Source organism: Lepisosteus oculatus, chromosome 9 (assembly GCF_040954835.1).
Source record: "Lepisosteus oculatus isolate fLepOcu1 chromosome 9, fLepOcu1.hap2, whole genome shotgun sequence".
Lineage (NCBI taxonomy): Eukaryota > Metazoa > Chordata > Actinopteri > Semionotiformes > Lepisosteidae > Lepisosteus > Lepisosteus oculatus.
Genome location: NC_090704.1, coordinates 23,884,387 through 23,901,388, shown reverse-complemented (window position 1 = coordinate 23,901,388; position 17,002 = coordinate 23,884,387). Strand labels below are relative to the sequence as shown.

At 38.3% G+C, this 17,002-nt stretch overlaps 1 protein-coding gene, 4 long non-coding RNA genes and 1 pseudogene across 6 annotated transcripts in view; 3 read left to right on the top strand and 3 right to left on the bottom strand.

The window, feature by feature from the left end:
- Positions 1-17,002, bottom strand: part of LOC138241222 (acyl-CoA-binding domain-containing protein 6-like) — a 496,682-nt gene that overhangs the window by 220,174 nt on the left and 259,506 nt on the right. The gene's annotated exons all lie outside the window — the stretch shown is intronic.
- LOC138241247 (deoxyribonuclease-2-alpha-like) overlaps positions 1-17,002 on the bottom strand; it is a 119,495-nt pseudogene that overhangs the window by 85,258 nt on the left and 17,235 nt on the right.
- On the bottom strand, positions 3,908-10,510 carry LOC138241217 (uncharacterized). The gene is made up of 3 exons (XR_011190401.1): positions 9,314-10,510; positions 5,466-5,606; positions 3,908-4,292 (listed from the first exon to the last, which is right to left on the bottom strand). It is a non-coding gene; the product is annotated as an uncharacterized lncRNA (long non-coding RNA).
- Positions 4,232-9,054, top strand: LOC138241218 (uncharacterized). Its single transcript, XR_011190402.1, has 3 exons — positions 4,232-4,304; positions 7,923-8,060; positions 8,944-9,054. It is a non-coding gene; the product is annotated as an uncharacterized lncRNA (long non-coding RNA).
- LOC138241216 (uncharacterized) lies at positions 11,421-13,835 on the top strand. Its single transcript, XR_011190400.1, has 3 exons — positions 11,421-12,135; positions 13,055-13,199; positions 13,666-13,835. It is a non-coding gene; the product is annotated as an uncharacterized lncRNA (long non-coding RNA).
- On the top strand, positions 13,967-15,840 carry LOC138241219 (uncharacterized). 2 transcript variants are annotated; one of them, XR_011190403.1, is made up of 2 exons: positions 13,967-14,342; positions 15,604-15,840. It is a non-coding gene; the product is annotated as an uncharacterized lncRNA (long non-coding RNA). The 2 variants fall into 2 exon arrangements; XR_011190404.1 differs by having other exon boundaries at positions 15,601-15,840.

The window sequence follows — 17,002 nt, the reverse complement described above, 5'->3', positions numbered from 1 at the left end:
TGTTTTCTCTGTGGCACAGCTTCTACTGAGATCGTTAGCACGGAGAAAAGAGATGTTACCGTTGCTAATGAGAAGAGTTCTAAAATCACCAAAGGTCAGTATTTTAATTTGTTTCTAGAAAAAATAAAGGTTTTGAAAAACGTTATGTTTTGACAAATTTTCCAATGCAGCTGCAGAGAAATTAAGTGGGTGCTGATATTGGGTGAAAGATATTGTGAAAGACAATGGAACATATAATCCAAAAAATCAGTTTAATTAAATTCAGTTTTATTTGTATAGCTTACTCAGATAAAAACATGTCAATTGTTTTGTGTCATTTAATCAATATTAAATGATTAATGCACAAGTGTTGGGTTTTGAAAGCTTGGTAACATCTACTGTTAAGGTTGAGGAAGGTTCCAATTAAGTCTGGGGATCTCTGGGCAGCCATTGTGCCACAGTCTGGTGCAGTAAAATTGTTGTGAGCTAAGGTGTGAAAATTATTTAAATTATATGGGTAAACAGATAAATAAATCCTAATCAGCATCCTAATTTTATCTATGAATAAATACATGTTTTCTGCCTTTTTTGGATGTTAATTGGATTGATCACTTTTTTATGCATGCCATGAGAATTCTAATGCGACAATAATTCTTTTCTCTTGGGTCAGTTCATATTTCACCTGACTCCACTGAAGAGGTGACTACTGATTCCAACTGGTTTCATGAAGTCCCTCTGATCAGTCAGCTGTCTGATGGGTAAGTCCTACATGCTGCAGTTGTGGTATGTTAAGCATCAGTGCGTACAGAAAGTTTTTATTTTAATCATTTTAGTATGGTGATGTTTAAATGTTTAAAGAGGAACTGTTTTCTATTTTTAACTTACTTCCCCAGCTGCGTTCGTTAAATTGCTTTTTCTCTCTTTGCAAATGCATGAATCAGTCTGTTAACAGTACAGTACATGTGCACATTTTCGTTTTAGCTCATGTGCATTTTTCCAAATCCTAGACATAGTTTACCATAGACTGGCTTTGTTGTAATGACTAGAACATTGACTTTGAATATTGATATTGACAATGACTAGAGCAGCAGTCAAAATACACTAACTGAACCTTCGCAAAAATAAACTGTTGTATTGTACTTATGTATAACTCTGATCATACTGCATTACAACAATAATATATTAGTCATATTAAAACACATTTCTATCATAATAACTAAGAATATGTTGTGGCACCAGTATAAAATGTGAAATTTAGCTGAAGTATTGACAGTGGGAGAAATGTCTGGTCGTGTTTGAATGGATGTTATGTTTCAATCAACAACCACCAGAGGGCAGTAACAACTAAGTAACACTAAGTCATCAAATGTGTTGAAAACGCATTTTGGGCTTTGTCCTGAATGATGCAGCAGCAACATACAGTTGTATGCAAAAGTTTGGGCACCTCTGGTCAAAGTGCCTGTTTCACAGAATCTTTAAATTCTCTAAGGTCTAATTTCTATGAAGTTAACAGGGTACAAACATAAACATGACATATTTCTGCACATTTCAATGAAGAATTACTATTTATTTTCTGAATTTAACTGTATTTGTTATGTGTCAATTATGCAGTACCCAGTATGAAACTGGTTAGATACATTGCGCCTGACCAAGTAGTTGTTGTTGAAAACACAATGATGTAAATTACCAGTGATCTTGCTTCACATAGGAACACAATTGTACCATACTCGCTAAAGTGTTATGGAACAGTTGCAGATTGAAGTTTAAGATTTATAATTTCCAATGTGCTATTTTGTTGCGGTGATTTTTATTTTATAAGCCTCTCATATTAAAGTTAAAAACCTAAGCAAGTTTTAGACATCCAGTAGGTAAATTGAAAAAGTACGAACATAATCATGGTTAGGAGGCCATCTTTTTTACACAGGAATGTGCTTTAAAATAGATTAATTGTTCTGCCACTAGAAAAGATACCTATATATTTTTAATTAGTCACCATTTTTTAATATTGCAAAATAAAGTTAGTATTTTGTCCATGTAGTAGCAATGTCACACTAATTATTTTTTATCATAATGTTTTTTAATTAAAAATTTACAATAACAATAACAATAACAATTTATATGGACAGGTAAGGTACACTGCTTGTAATGTCTGAATGTAATGGATGCATTTTATTTTTCCAGATAGCTTCTTGAGGTTAAAATGCACAGTGTCATAACTAAAGAACAAATGTAAAGAAATATGTTAATTTGTTCCTTCAGTACAGTAAATCCTGAATTTTAGTCCTAGCTGTTGCTTAGTGGTTCCTTCCCTGACATGTTCAGATCAGCTCCCACTAGGTTTTGATTGAGAGAATATTAAGCTGTCCAGGTTCCAAGGGGGTGACTTCACTTTCTACCATAGACTCGATGCCAAAAGAACCCTTTGACACTGCCTCCTCTGGAATGAAACAGGGGTCTGCACACTTAATTATTTATAAATTAAGGGATCCACTTAAAATATGCAATACTGACCATTCTATTTCTTTGGTTAGACTGGTATTCTGTTGTTCTTGCTTCATTTATATATTAGAAATACTGTACTGTATATATTTTTCTATACATACAACCTATATCTATAATAGATTTTTACTATACTGTATAGACAACAGTATATTTGTATTAGTTGCATCTGTGCTGGCATTCAAAATTTGGTTGCAAATTTCTAAATGTTAACATGGGAAACAACGAACCCTGACAAGTAAGTAAAAATAGGTCTTATATTGATAGGTGATAAATGTTTTGTTTGCACTGAATTGTATTGAAACAAATAAATATCTGCAAGAATCCAATAAAAATGTTGCTGCTGCTCCTCAAACTTCTAGAGGCAGCACAGAAACAGGATCCATTGATCGTACTTTTGACTTGAGTTCAGTTGCAAAAGGCATTGTAAGGACTTTATTTGGAAAGCTCAAATCTTTACTCACCCAGACTGAAGAAGATGTATCTTGTTCCAGTTCTCCTGCTCAAAGCAATGCAAAGAGCTCAAGTGTCAGCTCTTCACCAACAAATTCAGTGTTTTCTGATTCTGTGTCAGATATTTCAGATTTGTGCACCTATACAGTAGAAACTGCTGGAGCCATTTGTGAAGCAATGAAAAAAGAGTTAGACCAGGAGGTTTATTGCACAACAGTGGCAAAGAAGGCTTCAGATGAAAGCCTTCTGGCTAGAGAGGTTGTTACTTCAGTTTTGGAGTACCTTGAAGAGCAATATATTTTAGACACCATTATAAGCCCTTCACCATATCCTGAAGACTGGGAGAGATAGCTTTCACTGCATCTGTTCGACCAATAACAGGTGAAGGTTCTAACTGGTCCATTTTGGTGCACATGAGCTGCTCGGTGCTCCGGGTTTCCATATCATTGTCAGCTTGAGGAGCATCTGAAGACTCGATATCTGAATGTTGGAACTTCATAATTTCTCTCCCAAGAGAATTAACTATCTTTTTGGCCAGGTTCTCACTCTTGGCTGCTACTGCTTGCTGTAAGTTGTCTTTGGAACCAGCACTCTGCAGCAGTTCTCTGTAAATACAGCTGGCCACTTGTTTGACAGAAACCAGCTCACATTGGATATTGCTTCCCATTGTTGGATTACATTCTGAGGTATCTGGGGCTGTAAATAGTTTCTTCGGCACATTGTCAATAATGCCCACAGCAAATTCACTAAGCTCCCAACAAGATAAACTTTCCATAATCTGTTCTTGTTTCTCCTCCCCCCTTTGGAGAAATAGGATGAATTCTTAAGAGCAGCTTAGTTAAAATTTGTTTCACAATATCTGAATATGGTAGCTGAGTATAGTGAGTAGACATCGCGAGACAACGGAACGGGAGAGTAGAAGGCGGGAATATATGGTGTAAGGGAGTGATCTGTGTAGTTAATAAAATAGTTAAAATAATATAAGAACGACTCTTTATTAAGATACACAACATTTATTGCGACGAGAGATGAGTGCTTGGCGAACTCAAAGCGAGCAGAACACTGCAGATTTTAGTTCTCGTGCTGGTTGAAACGAACTCTTGAATTTTCGGACTGTTCGTTAAGCTTGCGCCATGGAAGATACGGCCGCCGCGCCGAGAAGTTTTGCTTATGCCCAGCTTTCTCCACCGCTTCCACTGAACCTCGGAGCTCCGGATTTGTATACGGAATACAAGACATGGATGAAGTCGTACAGATGTTTTGAAATAGCCAGTGGATCTACAGAAGCTCCGGATGCCTGAGACGGGCTGCATTAATGCACTGCATCGGGGCGCCCCTGCAGCGGATTTTCGCCAACCTCGCTGGAGAAAAAGGTACATATGAACAGACTAGCTGCCTTAGACGCTTACTTTACACCGCGGAGAAATTTGGTTTTGGTACGGCATAAATGTAGGAATTCGTCTCAGGACGAATCTGTTGATGCTTTTGTGAATTCACTAAGAGAACTGGCTAAATCGTGTGACTTTGGTGTATTGAAAGCTGACATGTTAAGAGATCAACTTGTGGGAAAATGTGCACATAAGAGACTGCGTGATAAATTGTTGTAGGAGGGCTGACTTTAGAAAGAGCTCTTACAGTCGCTTACAATTCATGAAGCTGCTCAAGCAGAATCAAGAAATGCTTTCTGACCACAGTGAGATACCATAGCGTGTTTTTTTTACTCCCTGGCGGAAACGGGCTTCCATACTTTTCAACCATCTTTTCCTTTTCCAACATTTCCTAAAATTTTGATTTTTTGTTAGTGTTTGATTGAAACAGTTCTTACATAAAAATAACACCATTTTTAAAAATCATTTAGAATAATATTTCAATAAACACGAAGGTGCATTCATCATTTATCATCATGCAGAAAGTTATCTTTTTAGAAATAAAATTGGTGAACGTGTTTGGGGGTCATTTAATTTGATTCCAGACGTGTGCACCTTATGTAGGGGGTTTGCGTGTTCTCCCTGCTTTCACATAATCTTTCTTTGGGTGATTCCCTTCAACTTCCATCTTCAACACATGCTTGTTCAGTTCACTGGAATGTCTATATCGCCCTGTGTGTTTGTGTATGTACCCTACAAGAGGACAAGTATACTACTAATGCCGAGTTACACCTCTGGGATTCTGGAATAGACTCCTGGTCAGCTAAACCCTTAAACAGGAATAAGTAGCCTTCTGATAAAGGGTGGATAAAAGACAATTAATCAAATAGATCTTAATTTCACAACCTGTTGTTCACCAGACTGCAGAATAAACACAAGCAGGACTAACAGTTCCCAACAGACAGTCAAGTAATGAAAGAGACTACTGGAAATGAATCAGATGCCAGTTCTTCAAAAATAAAATATTATAGAAACTGAGTTCTCGTATCCTGCAGGTGATCAGACCAGCAATGTGATTGTCAGCGGGACTAGGCTAAAAACAAGCATGTGCTCATTTCATACATTCAGGGTATTAGAATAATAATAATAATAATAATAATTACTTACACTTATATAGCGCTTTTCTGGACACTCCATTCAAAGCGCTTTAAGGTAATGGGGACTCCCCTCCACCACCACCAATGTGCAGCATCCACCTGGATGATGCGACGGCAGCCATAGTGCACCAGAACAATCACCACACATCAGCTGTCAGTGGGGAGGAGAGCAGAGTAATGAAGCCAATTCATAGATGGGGATTACTAGGAGGCCATGACTGGTAAGGGCCAATGGGAAATCTTACACCCCTACTCTTTTCAAGAAACGCCTTGGGATTTTTAATGACCACAGAGAGTCGGGACCTCGGTTTTATGTGTCATCCAAAGGATGGCGCCTGTGTACAATATAGTATCCCCGTCACTATACTGGGGCATTAGGACCCACATGGACCGCAGGGTGAGCGCCCCCTGCTGGCCCCACTAACACGTCTTCCAGCAGCAACCTTAGTTTTTGCCAGGAGGTCTCACAACCAGGTACTGACCAGGATCACGCCTGCTGAGCTTCAGTGGGTTGCCAGTTGTGAGTTGCAGAGTGATCAAATGGATTGTATTCTCTTTTTTTACTAGGGATGTGAATTTGAAGGACTGTATCCACATCTTATTGCACCCAGCCTGACCGTGTGGCTCTGCAGATCAATCAGTGAACACACATTTAGTTAGCTAATTTGATCCCTCTTTCATCCACTGAGTCTTTTTCAGACGTTCCAAGCTTTGGCATTTGTATTATGTAATCTTGGTCACAAATCCGAATGCAGATTCTGTCCAAAAGAAAGGATAATTCTCTTGCAACTGAACAGATAAGCAGTATAATTGTTGCAAATTTTCTTTGCTCTCACACTGCAACAGAAATAAAGAAACTGACCTCTGGTAATTGCAGAGCCCTTCTCCACAGCATTGAATTGGATCAAGTGATTAGACAATGGATGGATAATATTCCATGTGTCATGCTGCTGTGACTGAGAATATTGAGGACAAGACCTGTATAACTATAAATAGCTACAATACCAGAATTGACCATAATTAAAATTGCATTTCTACACTTCTTTTCCATCCCAAAGGATCCCAAAGTCCATCACGCATTGTTCACCACTATACCAGCAGTTCCTGGGAGCTACAGATGAAAAGTGGTTGAAAAGTGAGAAATGTCTTCACCAATTGTTTTAAGGAAAAACTTTAGGAAGGCCAGATTAAGAATTCCAGAGTGAAATCTAGCCAGAATACAGAGGGGTTAACACACCTATTCATTTAAACGGGGATCTGAAATAACCAAGTATGAAATTTAAAGCACGGCATTGCTACGGTACAAATACCTTCAGCCAAACCGCAAACAACCAGAACACATCTCGAGGCTGAGGAATTAGGAACCTCGTGAAATGGCCGTTCCGTTGTGACCTCATCCTACCGTCGCACCCAGATTAGTTTTTAAAAAGTTTCTGTCTGTACGTTTTTAATCCCTTTCTGCAGCTACCCAGCTACAGATACCATCTTACCAATTTAACCTTCTTCCTGCATATTAGGTGTCGTTTTAGACATATCTAGAAAAGACACATACAGACACATCAACCGCCAAAAAGCAAGACTGGGCAGAGAGAGGATGTTTTCATCCTTATTTCACCGGTGAAGCCCAACTGAAAGGAACTAGGAGACAGCAGAGTGCAAGAGTAGCATTATAAAATGCTTTGAAAAAAAAGTATTTTATAAGACTATAAAATCTACTGTATATACAATATACTTATATAAGAAATTAAGTCTGAAGGTGAACCGGACTCTCGTCACATTACGGACACTACAAAAAGTAGTTATTTTTAGGATATTTTCTTCAGCAGCGCCACTTGCTTTCTTTAACACAGTTAGGAAATGGATGGGCACATCGCGGTAGTCACTGGAAACTAGGTCTTGATATACAGAAAAAAGACATTGTTTTTAAAAATAGTAATGTTGGAGATTTCCGTATGTACTGTGGCAACTGTTTTGTTATGTTGCTCTGTACAAATTACTAATCAGTCCATGCTTTTCAAATAAGGTGTTTATTACTTTGTATTATTATAATTATTATTATTATTATTATTATTATTATTATTATTAGGGGTGTAAATTCTTAAAAGGCAAACCGTGTGTTATATTTTTGGGGTCTCCAGGCTCCACTGGCAGAGCCAGACTGTTTGGGACGTGTGACCACACAGTTTTGATACCGTGAAGGCTTTGAGTTAGAATGGCGACATTCAAATTAGTATCCAAGATGTACTTCTTAAATTGAAATGTTTAGATCAACAAACTACACTAGCTCAGCCTTCACTCTTATACATATACTGTACAAACACATTCTATTGTTGTGAGCTCAAATTAAAAATCTAATGGAAAAAGTCAGTGTTGGTTTTGAAGTGCACACTCGGCTATAATAGTGCTTAGGAGAACTTTGCAACGAAGGGAGTGTGGCACTCTATTAAAAGGCTGTGCTGGCTTTCAGAAAACAATAGTGAAGAAGTTCTTGGAGCTCCAGGAGCAGAACGAGATTCCCAGGGATATCAGCTTCACCGATGTGAGGGAATGGCTCCTGGAGGAAGGATCCAAGAATATTTCAGACGTTTATGGCTAACAGAGACAGGTAATGACATACGGAAGCTCCTCACTCTTTAACAGAAGGTTCCTGCCTTTTAGATTCCCTGATTTGTTATATTTGTATCACATTTTTTTTTCGTTTCGCTGTAAATATTACTGTTATGTTAAAACATTGGATGTCAAGAATACAACTGTAAGTAAAGGTTTGCCTTAAGTTAATTAATTGTGCAAGCAAGTGGAAGTCTTGACTGAGTCAAAGTTTTCCAAAAGATAAACATTTATAATAATAATTGCTTACACTTACTGTATATAGCGCTTTTCTGGACACTCCACTCAAAGCGCTTTACAGGTAATGGGAACTCCCCTCCACCACCACCAATGTGCAGCATCCACCTGGATGATGCAACGGCAGCCATAGTGCGCCAGAACGCTCACCACACATCAGGTATCAGTGGGGAGGAGAGCAGAGTAATGAATTCATAGATGGGGATTATTAGGAGGCCATGATTGGTAAGGGCCAATGGGGAATTTGGCCAGGATGCCGGGGTTACACCCCTACTCTTTTCGCCCTGGGATTTTTAATGACCACAGACAGTCAGGACCTCGGTTTTACGTCTCATCCGAAGGACGGTGCCTGTTTACAGTATAGTGTCCCCGTCACTATACTGGGGCATTAGGATCCACATGGACCACAGGGTGAGCACCGCCTGCTGGTCCCACTAACACCTCTTCCAGCAGCAACCTTAGTTTTCCCCAGGAGGTCTCCCATCCAGGTACTGACCAGGCTCTGCCAGTTGTGAGTTGCAGAGTGATATGGCTGCTGGCATTTGCTCTACGGAAATACTACATTCACAAATTCCTCTGCTGCTGTCTGACATTTTGACCTTGCCTTGTGGATTAAGCTTTCTTTTCTGTTGTTGTTTATGAAGGCACCAGGCAGGAGCTCAGAAAACAGAGGAGATATGCAGTGGTGAAATACAGCGTATGAGAGGTCTGCAGTACAGCAGACAGGCTGAGGTATGAGAATACAGTTTGATTTATTTTGACCCAGGGCTGCTCCTGGTCATCACCTGGATGAGAGATCTTTAATAGCTGGTTTCCTTCTGCATCTTAAACTGATTAGAGACATTTATATCAACTCTGGCAAGTGACTTTGTGACACCTCTGTAAATACAGCATGATTGGGGAGCAAGCAAAAGATAACAGGATCTCTAGCATAACTGTTTTAAAAGATGTTGTCTTTCTGACAAGTAATTAAGCATTTATGTTGCAAAATGCGAATTAAAACAATTCTCTCACCTTATACTGTATACGCCTCTTCCGGCCGAACAGATTTCTGCAGAGTGGATACCCTTAGTGAATCATGTTACTGTATCGTCACACTTAGACTTCAGACACTTTTCATATGCTTTTATGAATCTTACAATTGTCATGGAAATATTAATTTTCAAGGAAGCCACAAGAGAGAGTTCTCACCTGAGTAAGGTCTTTATTTCAATATTGCAATATTGGGAGCCCTGTTGCCACTCTGCAAAGTGCATCAGAGACTCAATTTGTTACAAGCAGTACAGGGTTTTAATAAGATGTTGCGCTGTAAGAGAAAGCTCAGCACTTTGTCCCTTCTAACACTTCCCCTTTCCCTAAGACAAAACAGATTACATCATAAAACGAAAGAAGAAGCACCACTAGATTTGTTTTTCAAAGTTTATCAGTTACTTTCAGCTAATCTAATGACCCAGACGGCATATATTGTTTTGGTACACTGTCTTCTAAAGTAACCTAAACAAGGCGTACTTTGTTGATGCACTGTTTTCTAAAATTCTGCCCGTACCTCAGCGGTTACATCCTTGAAATGTACTTTCTAAAAGCACCAATATATATTTTTTGCAAAGCTCTCTACATTTTAAGAATCAATTTACTTATTAGATTTCCATTTCACATTCCACTCTATAGCTTAACTCACTTTTAAAACACATAGTTTATTCACCCCTTTCATTAATTTATCAGCTTTCAAATCACCAGCATTATCAATATATAGTATTTAGCCTCATCGTTTTCTACATCAGCTTAATCATGTTTCTTGTTTTTTTTTCACATTCTCACTGTACATTGCTGTATGGTATGTTATTTTCCCAGTTATTTTTACTTTTGGCTTCCCAGACCACATTCAGCTGCTGAATGCTCCTACTGTAATATGCTGAAAAATGCCCAAAGGCCTCAATTGCTAGATTGTAAAAAGGGGAGAGATTCAGCTCCACATGATCTAACAGAATCCTAAATATTTAATGTACCACCTATAAGCAGGTGACATATATAAATATAAATGTCTAGTAGCGTAGCTGTTTTGTGCTTAACACAATCTAGCTTTCTGTTGTTTGTCATCTGCTTTGCCTTTTCACTGACGGCTCTACAGATATGGAAAATCAGAGAGAGAGCTTTACAGATGAGGATAGAGGAAGATGCCCGGAGGGAGGTGCGACAGGCCCAGCTGAAGAAAGAGACCAGACCTAGAAGGCACAAAAAGGTACTGGAGTAATGAATGTTTGGATTCATCCTCTTAAGGTGAACTTTTCTTCATGCAAATTCCGGACCTGACACTGACCTTGCAGCTATATTTTGTTGTATTTCCAAGATGACCACCTATTTTTTTTTTTTTTTTCGATTTTTAAGAACTTTATTTTCTTTTCACAAAAAAATACAGGAAATCACAAATCAGAAAGCTTTACATTAATATACATACTTAAAACAGTATATATGATCACATCTCATTACATTTTGACACGGTAACAGTTACATAGCAACAATTTTCTTTTTTTCTGGTGCAAATCACATTCTTTATTTAAACATGATAATGTTTTTCACAGTTTCTTGAGATATTGACCTATGCTCTCTATTTCCCACAGATTTTCTGCTTCCTCCCTCCCTTCTCTCCACAGATCTCTGAGGTAATAGTTCTCTCGGGTGATGAACAGGGCCAGGCTACCTGCTGCCTTGACTGGGACCTCGATGCCTTTGAACAGCCCCATGTTCCTCACTCTCCACAGGGCGTCTTTCCCACTGTTCACCACGGCCCAGATCCTGTCAAACACGTCAGGGGGAAGCTTGACAGGAGAGACACAGACACACAGACAGGGAGAGAGCATGGGGTCAGAGCACAGGGTCTGCCATAGTACAGCGCCCCTAGAGCAGTTGGGGTTAAGGGCCTTGCTCAGGAGCCCAACGGAGTAGGATTCCTCTGCCGGCTGCGGGCAACCTTCCAGCCACAGGCGCAGATCCTTAGCCACAGAGCCACCGCTCCGCCCTTTTTCAAAGCTTATCAGTTACTTTCGGCTAATCTAATGACCCAGACAGCATATATTGTTTTGGTACATTGTCTTCTAAAGTAACCTAAACAGGGTGCACTTTGTTGATGCACTGTTTTCTAAAATTCTGCCCGTAGCGGTCACATCCTTGAAATATATTTTCTAAAATATATTTTGCAAGGCTCTCTACATTTTAAGAATCAATTTACTTATTAGATTTCCATTTCACATTCCACACTGTAGCTTAACTCACTTTTAAAACACATAGTTTATTCACCCCTTTCATTAATTTATCAGCTTTCAAATCAACAGCATTATCAATATATAGTATTTAGCCTCATCGTTTTCTACATCAGCTTAATCATGTTTCTTGTTGTTTTTTTTTCTCGCATTCTCACTGTACATTGCTGTATGGTATGTTATTTTCCCAGTTATTTTGTCTTTGGGCTTCCCAGACCACATTCAGCTGCTGAATGCTCCTACTGTAATATGCTGAAAAATGCCCAAAGGCCTCAATTGCTAGATTGTAAAAAGGGGAGAGATTCAGCTCCACATGATCTAACAGAATCCTAAATATTTAATGTACCACCTATAAGCAGGTGACATATATAAATATAAATGTCTAGTAGCGTAGCTGTTTTGTGCTCAACACAATCTAGCTTTCTGCTGTTTGTCATCTGCTTTGCCTTTTCACTGACGGCTCTACAGATGTGGAAAATCAGAGAGAGAGCTTTACAGATGAGGACAGAGGAAGATGCCCAGAGGGAGGTGCGACAGGCCCAGCTGAAGAAAGAGATCAGAGCTAGAAGGCACAAAAAGGTACTGGAGTAATGGATGTTTGGATTCATCCTCTTAAGGTGAACTTTTCTTCATGCAAATTCCGGACCTGACACTGACCTTGCAGCTATATTTTGTTGTATTTCCAAGATGACCACCTATAGGTTTAAATTAATAACCTAAACTAATACTTTTTGGATCCTCAGTGACCACAATGAGCAAGGTATGTTGGCACCTCTTATATTGTGTGTCTACTCTAGGGTGGTTATGCCAAGATATGCTACAGAGGTGCCAAAGCACCATATTCTGGTAGTGTTTGGTGCCTCCAATTCATGGTTATAGCACTGCATCTCCAAAGCCCATGGTTTATCTCCAGCCTTGGGCACCTCCCTGTGTGGCATTTATTCTGCGTGTTGTGGGTTTTAATTCCAAGTAACATCCCAGAGACATGCTGCTTTGCATAATTGGCTGTTCTAAAGTATCCCTCAGGGGTATCTCCCCAAGAGGATCCAAGAGGGTGGTTGATGATCTCTCCTCTTCATTACCTAAGCATTAGAGGAGAGACATTGCTGCTTCAATCTCTTATACCCAGCCTGCAAGGTTCTGAACTACACACAGAGTCTTTCATCCAAGTAATGTCGGACCCAGCCTTTCTTCTTCTGAGCTCTGACCAGACTCCAGGAGTCTCCTGTAGTTTTTACTTGAGCTGGAATTTCAGTGGTGCCCAACAGCTTCTGTCTGATACTAAATTAATATGTGACCTTATGGACGGGAAGTTTTCTACTAGCAACATGTTGGGTTGCAAGCTAGTTCATTTGTCATTAAATACTAGAGTAATGGAAAAACGTGCTTTTTAATACAAGATGTTCAACAATGAGATGGACCTTTTCATCTTTTGTTGAGAGGCTTTCCTTTTTCTTTAAAGAATAGCCACTTGTGAAAGGTTTTCTGTCATTCTCAGGCATTTGAATTCTATAAAAGGAAGGTTGCTCTCCAGCAGCAAAAGCTAAATGAGAGTTTACAGGAAAGGAAGGATTTTGAAAGAGAAATGCAAGACAGAATAAAAAGGCAATATTTTAATGAGATTCTTCAGTCTGGAAAACAGGGTAAGGTTCTAGATCCAATAATTTGCAGTGGTACAACTGAGATTTAGTTCACAATTTATTGTGTTTTAGTTTGTTGGCCAGAGGGAATGATGCATGTTGACAACATCTTCAGGTTTACTACTGATTACAGAATTGTAGAATTTGTTTAATAAACACCTACAATAAGAAATTCCAAAGCTTTTCAATCATATGTCTGTATGAAAAGAATAATATGTATGTACTGAGATCAAAACTTTTTAAAGGGAAACACGCAATAAGTTGCAGGCATCAGAAAATAATACATTAAGAAGGAATCCTTCATTATCTTCAGATTGTTTAATTTCCAGCCACAATATGTAGATACATTATATTCAATATTTCTGTAATCCACATTTTGCATGTTGTTATAAAAACATTTACAGCATCTATTGATCTAAACTATCTGAAAGGACAGTTCAACTAAAAGGATGTTTTCTCTGTGGCACAGCTTTTACTGAGATCATTAGCACGGAGGAAAGAGATGTTACCGTTGCTAATGAGAAGAGTTCTAAAATCACCAAAGGTCAGTATTTTCATTTGTTTCTAGAAAAAATAAAGGTTTTGAAAAACGTTATGTTTTGACAAATTTTCCAGTGCAGCTGCAGAGAAATTCAGTGGGTGCTGATATTGGGTGAAAGATATTGTGAAAGACAATGGAACATATAATCCAAAAAATCAGTTTAGTTCAGTTCAGTTTTATTTGTATAGCTTATTCAGATAAAAACATGTCAATGATTAATGCACAAGTGTTGGGTTTTGAAAGCTTGGTAACATCTACTGTTAAGGCTGAAGAAGGTTCCAAATAAGTCTGGGGATCTCTGGGCAGCCATTGTGCCACAGTCTGGTGCAGTAAAAGTGTTGTGAAAATGATTTAAATTATATGGGTAAACCGATAAATAAATCTTAATCAGCATCCTAATTGTATCTATGAATAAATACATCTTTTCTGCCTTTTTTGGATGTTAATTGGATTGATCACTTTTTTATGCATGCCATGAGAATTCTAATGCGGCAATAATTCTTTTCTCTTGGGTCAGTTCATATTTCACCTGACTCCACTGAAGAGGTGACTACTGATTCCAACTGGTTTCATGAAGTCCCTCTGATCAGTCAGCTGTCTGATGGGTAAGTCCTACATGCTGCAGTTGTGGTATGTTAAGCATCAGTGCGTACATAAAGTTTTTATTTTAATCATTTTAGTATGGTGATGTGTAAATGTTTAAAGAGGAACTGTTTTCTATTTTGAGCTCACTTCCCCAGCTGCGTTCGTTAAATTGCTTTTTCTCTCTTTGCAAATGCATGAATCAGTCTGTTAACAGTACAGTACATGTGCACATTTTCGTGTTAGCTCATGTGCATTTTTCCAAATCCTAGATATAGTTTACCATAGACTGGCTTTGTTGTAATGACTAGAACATTGACTTTGAATATTGATATTGACAATGACTAGAGCAGCAGTCAAAATACACTAACTGAACCTTCGCAAAAATAAACTGTTGTATTGTACTTATGTATAACTCTGATCATACTGCATTACAACAATAATATATTAGTCATATTAAAACACATTTCTATCATAATAACTAACAATATGTTGTGGCACCGGTATAAAATGTTTTGCTGAAGTATTGACAATGGGAGAAATGTCTGGTCATGTTAGAATGGATGTTATGTTTCAATCAACAACCACCAGAGGGCAGTAACAACTAAGTAACACTAAGTCATCAAATGCATTGGAAACGCATTTTGGGCTTTGTCCTGAATGATGCAGCAGCAACATACAGTTGTATGGAAAAGTTTGGGATCCTCTGGTCAAACTGCGTGTTTCACAGAATCTTTAAATTCTCTAAGGTCTAATCTCTATGAAGTTAACAGAGTACAAACATAAACATGACATATTTCTGCACATTTCAATATAGAATTATTATTTATTTTCTGAATTTAACTGTATTTGTTATGTGTCAATTATGAAGTACCCAGTATGAAACTGGTTAGATACATTGCGCCTGACCAAGTAGTTGTTGTTGAAAACACAATGATGTTAACTACCAGTGATCTTTCTTCACATAGGAACATGATTGTACCATACTTGCTAAAGTGTTATGGAACAGTTGCAGTTTGAAGTTAAAGATTTATAATTTCCAATGTCCTATTTTGTTGTGGTGATTTTTATTTTATAAGTCTCTCATATTAAAGTTAAAAACCTAAGCAAGTTTTAGACATCCAGTAGGTAAATTGAAAAAGTACGAACATAATCATTGAAGTAGAAAAACACATATATATATATCATTGATGGAAAATATATATATATATCTGTATTCAACACTACAGTGTTGGTTCAGGCACATTGTGTAATATGTCGGGTGTTTTAACATTTCTTAAGCAGCTCCAACAATTACAGCTACGCATCAAAGGACAGGACTTCAGACAGGACCAACCGGTCAACTCATGCTACATATCAAAGGGCAAGACGAATACACATGAAGCTATGAAACAAAACAACTTCCTGAGATCATACTGTATATAAGAGCTGGGAAACCCTTGCGGTTCGTCTGTCCTGCGGGGCAGACCCAACGCGCGTTGATGTTATTATTGAGCTCAATAAAACAACTGAATCCACAAAGACTGTGTCCTGCTCCTTGGATGTAGGATTTCCCACAACATCATGGTTAGGAGGCCATCTTTTTTACACAGGAATGTGCTTTAAAATAGATTAATTGTTCTACCACTAGAAAAGATGCCTATATATTGTTAATTAGTCACCATTGTTTAATATTGCAAAATCTAGTTAGTATTTTGTCCATGTAGTAACAATGTCACACTAATTTTTATCATAATGTTGTTTAGTGAAAGGAAGGTGATTGAGAAGAGTTTATATGGACAGGTAAGGTACACTGCTATCTGTGGAGAAGAACTACCTTCTTCAGAGTCCTGATGCCCTGCAGAATGAGAGAGATGAGGCAAAAGTGACTAAGAAAAGAACAAATGGCAGTAGCCCCCCATCTTTCAAATTAAAGTCTCACTCCTCGGAATCAAGTGTGGGAATGAAAAGAGCAAACAGTGATATTGCTTTTGGGATCTCTAAAGCCAAAATCATTGAAATTGTTGAGCAGATAGTCTCTCAGATCGTTGAAAAAACAAAGCGGGATTTCACCCCTGTGGGTAACAATTTACATGAGAGTAACTCAAAAGAGTCATTATTGCTCCCAGAAGCTGCAGAAATCTCCATTTTGGAAAAAAGAAGTCCAAAATCTCAGATTCCCAACAATAGGGTCACTGTTATTGCCAAGGACATTGTAAATTCTGTTTTTGAAAATGTTTTGTTTGCACTGAATTGTATTGAAACAAATAAATATCTGCAAGAATCCAATAAAAATGTTGCTGCTGACTTCCGGTTAGAATGCGGATGGGAAAGGCAGCATAAATACGGATCTCCCAGCAACTTTGTAATAAAGCCCTGAAAAAGTGTTTTTTTTTCTACATTACGTTTGAAAAAATAATAACTATGGCTGAAGGGGCTGTCAGGAGAAGCAGGAGAAAACTAACGACCGTGGAAAATGTCGAAATTGCAACTTCGGACCATAGTCGAAGTAGCTCAACGGACTCTGAACAAGATGGCGCAGACGCCAGTCTTCAGAAAATATTATACGAACTTAGAGACTTCAGACGGGATAATAAAGAGCAGCTTATGGATATTAAACAGGAGCTGAGCAAGGTTAATAAGAGACTGGATAAAGCAGAGGGACGGATCGAAGTGGAAACAAGGGTCTTAAGAGAAATTGCGA